Below are 9,361 nucleotides of genomic sequence, written 5' to 3'. Positions count from 1 at the left end.
CTCCACCTCCCTGGGTCCCTTCGGCCCATCCGCTCCCACTTCACCTTCAGTTGTCATCGCCCCTGCCAGCAGCGTGCCTTTTACAGGTCAATAAAATTAGCGACGGGGGACAGAGGGAGGGGGCGGGGCCCCGGGGTGCTAAGCTCCACGGCCTTGAATGCAGCTGGACGCACGGAGTCCGGGCGCCTGTCATTCCAGGGCTAGACAGTGACAGCTGAGGGACCTGAGCTGGCACTGGAGTCGGGGGGGGGGGGGGGGCTGTCGCAGGGAGAGATGGACCGAGGATACAGATGCCCAGGGCACCTAATGGTCCCCTCAGTGGCCTGAGCCCCTCTGGACGGGGGGCCCTGACTTGGAGGGAGCGTCAAGATCGCGCCCACCTTACCACTGGGACCGCTTTCCGAGCTCAGTTGGAAGGGGGAACTCGGGCAAGGAGGAGTTCCCGGCCTTTCTTCTTCGCGTGAGGGGTCTTCCTAGGGAGCCACCGCCTCCGGGGCAAGGCCGCCCGAGGGGGGCGTTTCCTGGGGTCCCCAGGACGCAGGCATGCTAACTTCTCAGCCCCCAGAACAGCCGGAGCTCCAGGCCTCCCTCGTGGCTCCCCCTCCCTCCCCACCTGAATAAGCCGGTCCACCCACCCCGTGGCGACTCAGGGAGGGGCTGGGCCGGGCTCCCCCTCCCAGGCCCCGCCCCCGGCCCCGCCCCGCGCCGCGCCGGCCGCCCGGACGGAGCGCTGCGCCCGAGCGCACGGAGAGCAGGTGGCGCGGCGGGCTCCTCTCTGCCCCGCAGGTAAGTCAGCGACGCGGGCTGAGGACCTCGAGGCCAGCGCGGGAGAACCAGGCAGCCCCGGACACCTGTCCGGTGCCCTCGTCTCAAAACCGGGGGACCCCAAGGGGCAGTGAGGACATCCCCACGGGCTCTGGGCGCCGGCGCGCTGCACCTAGCGGGTGGGGCTAAACTCGGGGGAAGTTTAGGGGCTCCTGGCTGCGCATCCCTGAGGCCCTGCCGCCTCCGATGGATGGGAACAGGCAGAGCTGGGCTTTGGGCGCACAGTTTTCTGGAGGAGAGCAGGTTGGGGTTCGTGACTGCGGAGCTCCGGGTAAGGAACCTCTGCCTAGCGGGCCCCATGCCTCACCCCTTCGCAGCATCCTATCGCCCCCACTTAGCGATGGGGGTGACCCAATTGGCTTCTGTTCTATGTGCGAATGAGGTGAGAGCCGAGGCACATAGAACACAGCACAGCTGAGCTGGGTTTTCTGAGGAGCTCCAGGGCACCTGCGCCACCTCTTTACACCTGGGTACAGACATGCGCGGGTGAGGGGTGAGGGGGGTGGGGGTGTGGGGGAGCAGGGGTCGTCCGGATGGCCTGGGGGACCTAGGGGCCTGGGGACTGATTCGATGTTTTCTGTGTCCGTGTCTCAGAGCCAGGGTGGGGAGGTGATCGCAGCACGGGCCCTTCCTGCAGACACGGGGTGCATTGGCACCCTCCGTGGGATTTGGGCTGTAGGCGAGGGATCCTGCCTCTCAGAACCTCACGGAAGGCTTCCTGGAAGAGGCGGTCCTGAGCTGACAGCTCAATGGGATGCTTGGAGCCACAAAGGAGAGTCGGACTTTGGGCCTTGGTGCTGGGTTGGGGTAGAGCAGAGGACGCCGAGCTGTAGAGCAGAGGCAGGTCAGGGCCACGGATCCAGCCAGGGCCCCGGTGACTGTCACAGACCTCCAGGCAGACCAACATCCCAGCTTAAGTGGGCGGGCTTCCTGTGTCTAATCTCCCTGTTCCATTGCCGCCTCCCACCACACACACACACAGTCACTGTCAGAAAGTTCTTCCTCGTATCTGACCTTCATCCTGTCTGCCCGCTTCTTGCTTCTGGGCTGCAATGTGCTCCAGTGGGAACAGTGGGGGCCTGGGGGTCAGTTAGACCGGATGGAGTGCTGTCACCTCTACCTGCTGTGTGACCTCGTGCAGGTTACTCACCCCCTGTGAGTTTGCTTCCCCACCTGTAAAATGGGGATAATAATAGAACCCACCTCATAGGGTGCCTGCAAGGATTAAGTGAGAATATGCCCGTAGGGCGCTTAGCACAGTGCCTGGCGCCTGGTGAGGGCTCAGCCAGTGTAAGTGTCCCCTCGTGTGTAGGACAGCAAAGCCGATCTGCAGGGGGTGGGGGTAGAAAGTTTTTTTTAAACTTGGCCAGTAAGAGCCATGCCCTTCATCACCACTCTTCCACCAGCCCTCGCCCCTGCTGGCTCCTGGGTCTCTTCTGGACCCGTCTGGGCTGCCCGGGACCCCTCATCTCTTAGTTGCCCTGTTTTTGTCTCCAGAGTAAGGAGAGGGACCCCAGCAGGGCAGGGGCCAGTGGCAGCAGGAGCCCACTTAGGAACACACTGGCTGACACCCAACTGAAAAAATGCCCTCTTGTCATCACCTCCCTGCCGTCCCCACCTCCAGAAATCCACAAGTTGGGATCAAGCTGCACTTTTTCCAAGAAAATAAATAATAGAAGTTACTGAAAGTTCTGCTTGGGGATCGTCCAAGCAGCCCTCCAGTGGAAGGACAGCTTCAGTCCCTGGCCAGAGGTCCGGAGGCTGCTAGGGAAGGGTGGATATAGTAAGCACCGTTAACCCTAGGCCAGGGAGAGGTGCCTGTGCCCTAACTGGGCACTTCCCTGGCCACTGCCCTCCCCGTGGGGTGAGGAATCAGCAGGGCCAAGGGGAAGAACCTGTTCACCACCTTCAAGACCACAGTCCCCATACCTGTGACTCTGGAGGCCCCTGCCCAGATGGTCCGCTTGCTCCCAGCCCTTCTAGCCTCTGCCCTGGGCCTGTTCTCAGGGCAGCCTATGCCACTAGGTGTGCACCGCAGACCTGAGGGACCCCTGGGGACAGCCAAGGGACAGCTGTGCATGTGGGTCACTGTAGGGCAGAAGGGAGCCGGCAGTAGGAAGGGAGCGATGGCCGGGGCCAGCGTGGGAGGCAGCTGTCTCTCCCTCCACGGCATTGTCCTCCTGCAGAACTCCCGGAGTCAGCAAATCCGAAATGGAACCTGGTTTTCCATGTCGTTATGAAAACATATTTGAATGAACAGTGTGTTTGCTTGGCTTATAACGTTTAAATAGTTAGACATGTGTGTGTGTGGGCCCCCGTCTGTCCCCTTGCCCCAAGGCCTGCAAATACTAGGGGTGGGCCTGCAGCACCTGTGATCAACGGCGCTGCTCTTTGGTGAATCCCCTTCCTGCGGGCTGTCCCCCGATATAGCCATGCTCCTGTAAAGCTGGCCTGAGGAGACACCTTCCCTGGACCAGGAGGGAGTTTCAAGGTGAAATGAAGACTGTCAGCTGCCACCAACAAGCGGGCCCCCGGGGGCCTCCTGACCTCATTCTCCACCCAAAATTGGGACAATTTATTTCCTAATGTCCTGTGATGCTTCAGAGGGAAAAACGAGCAGGAGAGGGGCTGCTTATCTCCTGAGTGTGGGGAGGGTGTGGGCGCTCGCTGGACCAAGGAGCAAGGAGGGAGCTAAACGAGGCCACAGCAACAGGAGGAATGGGAATTAGACTCGGGGGAGATCAGGGCCGGACCCACCATGCCTCCAGCTGCCCTCTCAGAGGGAACTGGGCCTGTGGCCAGGGAGGGGGCCGTGTGTCTGTCATGTGGGTCCTCCTGTAAGCTTGCCTCTTGGGCTTCAGTGGGAAAGAAGGTGGGGGCAAGCTGGCCAGGCGGTGGGAGTCATCCCTGGAGGAAATGAATGGCATGTTGGTCTTGGACGGTAGCTGAGGGCCCTGTGGCAGCTGGACACACTGTCTGTTCAGAAGAGAGAGGCGTGCGGCCTTTTGATGGCCATCTCTGACTCACTCCCTCCTTTCCAGTTGGGCTATCTGAGGACCATACCTGCCACCTTGGCCTCATTAGGGCTGTGAAGTGCTTAATGGGAGTGGACACACACACATCTAAACGTGCGCACACACGACACTCACACTCGGACACACACGCAGGCTTGCATGCCACCTACACTCGCAGATGTTGCTGTCTCCAGCTGTCCATCCCGAAACACCGCTTCAAGTGCAATCCTGGGAATGGAACCCCCGCAGACCCACCCTGCACATGCGCTTTGCAGACGCCTGAGCCTTCGCCACCGTCGCAGGCTCAAGTTCCCCCCTGGGTGACTTTTCATTCACCTTGGGTGACCCGCCAGCTCCAGTGGTCAGGAGCCAGGTGCCCGCAGGGTTCAGTGTTGGGGACAGAAGGGACTCCCTGCAAACCCCACCCAGGCTCCACGCTTGGCACTTCTGCTCCCCCACGTCTCGCAGAGGGTGTCTGAGGGGCTGAGCCTCTCCCAGCCCCTCTGTCCCCGGGCGGCTCTGTGAGCCGCTCTGCCCCAGCCTGTGTACCTGTCCTGCGCCTCCGCTGTGCTCCGGGCTCGGTCCTTCCCCTGCTCCTGTGCCTGTCATTCTGTTTGTCTCTCCTCTCTCCCTGTCTCGGAGTCTCTGTTGTTCTGTGTGTCTTTCTCTTCCTTTTTCTCTGTATGTATGTCTCTGTCTGCCTGTCTCTGATTTTCTGTGTGTGTTTCTGCACTTCTGTCTCTCTCTCTCTCTCTCTCTCTCTCTCTCACACACACACACACACACACACACACACACACACACACACTTCCTCGCTCCCTCCTGTCTCTCAGCTCTGTCTCTGATGGTGTGGCATCTCTCCAGCCGTCTTTCCGTGTCCATGGTTTTGTCTGTACCTCTCTCACCTCTGCCTCTGAGTCTGGGTGTCTCTGTTCTCTCCCTGTCTGATGCTCGTGAGTCTTCCTCTCAGGGGAATAGGAGAGCCAAGTGTCTGAGGTAGAAGAAGGTGGCAAAGCCCCCGAGGGAGAGGGCCGCATCACTCCGGGCCCCTCCAGGGCCAGGCACAGGGGCGGGGAGGACAGCAGGCTTGGAGAGGGCTGATGTTGGCCCCTCTCCCCCAGCTCCTCTGCTGAGAACTTGAGATCTTGGGGGTTTGGGCTCCAGACTCTGAAATGTTGTTCTTCAGTGACAAGGCCCAAGGACCTTTGGCCGGAGTGGGGCTGGGGCTTCAGGGTGACGGGGGAGAGAACCCCTGTCTGGCTGGTTGATCTGATTGACTCTGAGCCGGGGAAGAGTGTCGGGAACTTGGGATCCCAGCAGAAGAGGTGTTGACCTGAGTGGGGCTGAATTGACACTTTTCTTTTTCCTCGAAGCAGCCAAGCTCAACGCACCCACCCCAGGCCCCAGTTTCCTGCTCCAAACCACCGGGCTCCCCACCCTGTTCCAAACATTTCCGCCAACTGCCCCTGGGCCTTGGGGCCTGTTCAAACAGCCCCCCTGCCCTCCCCTGGGCCTCCCCATGGCCGTGGGCCTGCCTCACTGCCATGGCTTCTCACACAGGAGCGGCTGTGTTGGCTGTTTGTTTGATTAAGGTTTCCTTGGGTGGGGTGGAGATCACCCCCCGTGGTACTTCACCCTACTTCAGATGCCTAGGCAGGAGGCCAGGCCGGACCCCGCCATGCTCCCACTGCCCTCACTGCCCTCCCCAGGGCCCCCGCCTGCCCCTCCTGCATCCCGAAACCCCAGACTCCTCTGCCCTCCTGATCTCAGGTTTGACAATCCCTATCTCTGACGCCAGCCGCTGCACAGGCAGGACAGGGGCGTCCGAGACACACCCCTGCACACACAGCCTCGTCCCTGGCCGAGGGGAAGGAAAATGTCCAGGGAAGGCGCTGAGAACTGGGACCCTTAGGTTCTCTGGTGGATCCCAAAGAGGAACACATGGGGTGTGGCCTCCAGAATGGGGGAGAAGTCTGCCCACCTCTCACTGGCCGAGGCTTGAACCAGCGATAGACTTCAGCACAGGAATGATCCCCTCAGGAGTTTGGGGCCCCTCCCAGAATCCATCCCAGAATTGTCTCCCTGGGACCCCAATGGTCTTTCCAGCCCCGGATTTTGTATGGTGCTGTACTGTATACAGAACTCTCTCATCCTGCCCTGTGAGCACTGGAAAAGGTAACAAAATCCCCATTCGGGCCCAGCTGGTGTGGCTCAGTGGTTGAATGTCGTCGACCTATGAACCGGAGGTCATGATTTGATTCCTGGTTAGGGTATCAATTCCCAGTGGGGGGCATGCAGGAGGCAGCTAATCAATGATTCTCTCTCATCATTGATGTCTCTCTCTCTCTCTCTCTCTCTCTCTCCCCCTTCCTCCCTCTCTGAAATCAATATATATATTTTAAATCCCCATTCGGGCAGAGTCTGGACTCGAACCCAGGTCTCCTCACTCCCCACAGCCGGACCTCCTTCCAGGACAGAGCTAGCTGCTCCTTGGCCACACAGACTCCAGGCTGCAACCATTTCTTGGTTCTCCCTGCATCTCCCCTCACCCATGTCTCCTCCATCTTCATGGGCCTGCAATGGAGATTCCTGCCCCCCTTGTGTTTCTGGCTGGGAAGGGAGTGTAGGAGCAGGTCCGTTCTATGACCTCGTTCTGGGAGCTGCTGTCCTAGTTAGCAGCTTCCTGAGGGGAGAGGGACACGAGAAGCTTTTAGAGATGGTTTCAACCATTTGGGTGCTAATTGGGAATGAGTCTGTCCCTAGGTTGAGGCTGGGACAGCTATTCCCAGGCTACAGGATGAGATGTGGAGGTGGAGAGGCCAAAGAGGGGATCAGGAAGCTTCCCCAAATAGCCTGGCCAGCAGCCAAATGTGGGAGCCAGGCCCTGGGGTGGAGGGGGTGGGGGCAGCTGGCCAGTTGGCATATGGGCCTGGACCTTGGGAAGCTGGGCAAGGGGCAGAAGTGAAGCAGGACTAGCAGTGTCTCCTCTCTTCTCTCCTGCTGACGTGAGCTCCCCTGGAACTTGCTGTCATGGGTAAGGGGGAACTAAAGGTAGACGGATGTGTCTGCACCTGTCCCTTTTCTCTCTCAGGGGCCTTGTAAGCCCCACCCCATTCTCCTGCGCCTCACTCTGATTTATTTATTCATTCAACAAAGATTTATTGAGCACCTACTATGTGCCATACTTGGTAGGCCTTGCCCTGGGAATTCAAGGAGGAATAAGGGTGAATAAGAAATAATACAAGGAGCCCGGCCGGCATGGCTCAGTGGTTGAGCGCCAACCTATGAACCAGGAGGTCACAGTTTGATTCCTGGACAGGGCACATGCCTGGGTTGTGGGTTCGATCCCCAGTTGGGGCATGCGGGAGGCGGCCAGTCAATGGTTCTCTCTCATCATTCATGTTTCTAGCTCTCACTCCCTCTTCCTTCCTCTCTGAAATCAATAATATATATATTTATTAATTTTTTTTAAAGAAAGAATACAAGGAGACAGGAGGGAATTCTACCTCAAGGAGGGCAATGAGGGAAGGCCTCTCCTGTGGGCAGTATTTCAGCATCAGCCCTGAGAAGGAGAGAGGAGCCAGGAGGGAAGGCGTGGTCTGGGCAGCATGGTTTCTGAGAACGCCCTGAGGTGAGGGAGCGCTTGCTGTGCTCGGGGAGAGAAAGAGCCCAGTGTGGCTGAGCATCATAGGCAAGGGAGGGAGTGGCGCAAAAACAGAGCTGGGCGCGCGGGATATTCTGACCTGGACATTTTGACCCCAAGGATGTTTTGAATGCAAACATTTGAAACCAAAACATACCAACACTGGGGACTTTTTTAGAAAGTGTTTTCCTGAGGTGGAGGAGGGTGTAGGGGGGATACATGGTGGTGGAAGGAGACTGGACTTGGGGTGGTGAACACACAGTGTACAGATGTGTATTGTAGAATTGTGCACCTGAACCCTGGATAATTTTGTTAACCAGTGTCACCCCAATAAGTTCAACAAAGAAGCGGGGGGGGGGGGCAGAAAGTGTTTCCCAGTTTGAGCGCTATTCATCCAACTTAATTTCTTGATCAGATTTCCCCATTTTTTCCCTATGCTACAGTTAAACAGACCACCCCCCCCCCATTCCATTTTAATTTCACGGAAATCATTTCTACCAGCATCAATTCTGTATACATTTTGCTGCCAGGAGTTGATTCATCAATCAATTTGGCATCAATCAAAGGTTCCTGAGCCTGGTCTCTGTCATGTGCAACTGACGGACGCCCCAGTTTTGTTAATCCTCACCCAGGGATATTTTTCCCATCGATTTTTAGAGAGAGTGGAAGGGAGAGGGAGAGACAGAAGAGAGAAACATCAATGTGAGAGAGACACATCGATTGGCTGCCTCCCGCACATACCCTGAGGGGGGCCAGGGATCGAGCCTGCAACCCAGGTACCTTCCCTTGACTGAAATCGAACCCGAGACCCTTCAGTCCACAGGCCGACACTCTAACCCAGGGGTCCTCAAACTTTTTAAACAGGGGGCCAGTTCACTGTCCCTCAGACTGTTGGAGGGCCGGACTATAGTTTAAAAAAAAAACTATGAACAAATTCCTATGCACACTGCACATATCTTACTTTGAAGTAAAAAAACAAAACGGGAACAAATACAATATTTGTATTTGCATGTGGCCCGCGGGCCGTAGTTTGAGGACCCCTGCTCTAACCGCTGAGCCAAACTGGTGAGTGCTAAAGTTTGCATTTTAAAAAAGATTTGTGGGCAAGGTTGGATTCTTCTGTCCATGTTAGTCAATAACAAATTTCCTTGTATCCAGTTCTAACCATTGTCAGTGTACCTTCTACCAGTAATATCCTTGGGTGGAGAGCTGTATTCATATCTCAGCGAATCCGGGGAAGGATCTGATAGAAGGGGCGGTTGGGAGGGAAAGAAGGTTGGGATGGGATTCTCTGAAAGCACAGGAGAAGCCTTCCCAGGGCTTAGGCAGGACAGTGACACAATCAGATTTGCTTTTTTTAAATGTAGGCTCCTCTGGCCCCGTGCAGAGCAGACCGGGAGGGCAGGAAGTGGAGAAGTGGAGGCAGGGAGGCCAGAGAGGAGGCTGTTATGCCAATGCAGATGGTCAAGAGAAGTGAGTGGACCGAAGAAGTATTAGGGAGGTAGAAGGCCGAGGCGATCCCTGTCCCACTCCCCAGGATCCCAGCACGGCCCGCCTCACAGGCCCAGCGTGACTTCAGTGTCATGCCCCACCCTCAGCTCCTGCCCCTGCCTTCCTCCAAGGCCCCAGACACCTCAGACTCTGGCCCCTGGAGTTTGCACAGGGTGGAGACTCAGAACGGGGGTGTTTTCCTTGGGGCTCCCTCCCAGCCTGTCTCCTGACTGAATGCGGCCATGGGTCAGGGATGCCCTGCCGAGGGTCGGGGTGGGGGGAGGTGGCCCTTGGATCTGCCCACCTGGAGCACGCGGCCGGAGCAGCCAGGGCGGCCGCAGAGCTGGCAGTGAAACACGCCCAGACACAGGGCGCTTGTTCGGCCCCT

General features: G+C 57.7%; 1 protein-coding gene across 6 annotated transcripts in view; it reads left to right on the top strand.

The window, feature by feature from the left end:
- Positions 1-732: 732 nt before the first annotated feature.
- The window catches only part of ZNF385C (zinc finger protein 385C), a 54,158-nt gene continuing 45,529 nt past the window's right edge, over positions 733-9,361 (top strand). For 4 of the 6 annotated variants that reach the window (XM_070395225.1, XM_070395222.1, XM_070395226.1 and 1 more), the window contains exon 1: positions 733-786. The gene's annotated coding sequence lies outside the window, so the exon portion shown is untranslated. Of the gene's footprint in view, positions 787-1,029; positions 1,097-9,361 lie in introns of those variants that run through there. The other 2 variants (XM_070395220.1, XM_070395221.1) reach the window with 2 other exon arrangements.

Source organism: Myotis yumanensis, unplaced genomic scaffold (assembly GCF_028538775.1).
Source record: "Myotis yumanensis isolate MYYU_CA2020_CCGP unplaced genomic scaffold, mMyoYum1.0.hap1 SCAF_16, whole genome shotgun sequence".
NCBI lineage: Eukaryota > Metazoa > Chordata > Mammalia > Chiroptera > Vespertilionidae > Myotis > Myotis yumanensis.
The sequence above is the reverse complement of the archived record's forward strand: the minus strand, read 5'-3'. Positions and strand labels throughout refer to the sequence as shown.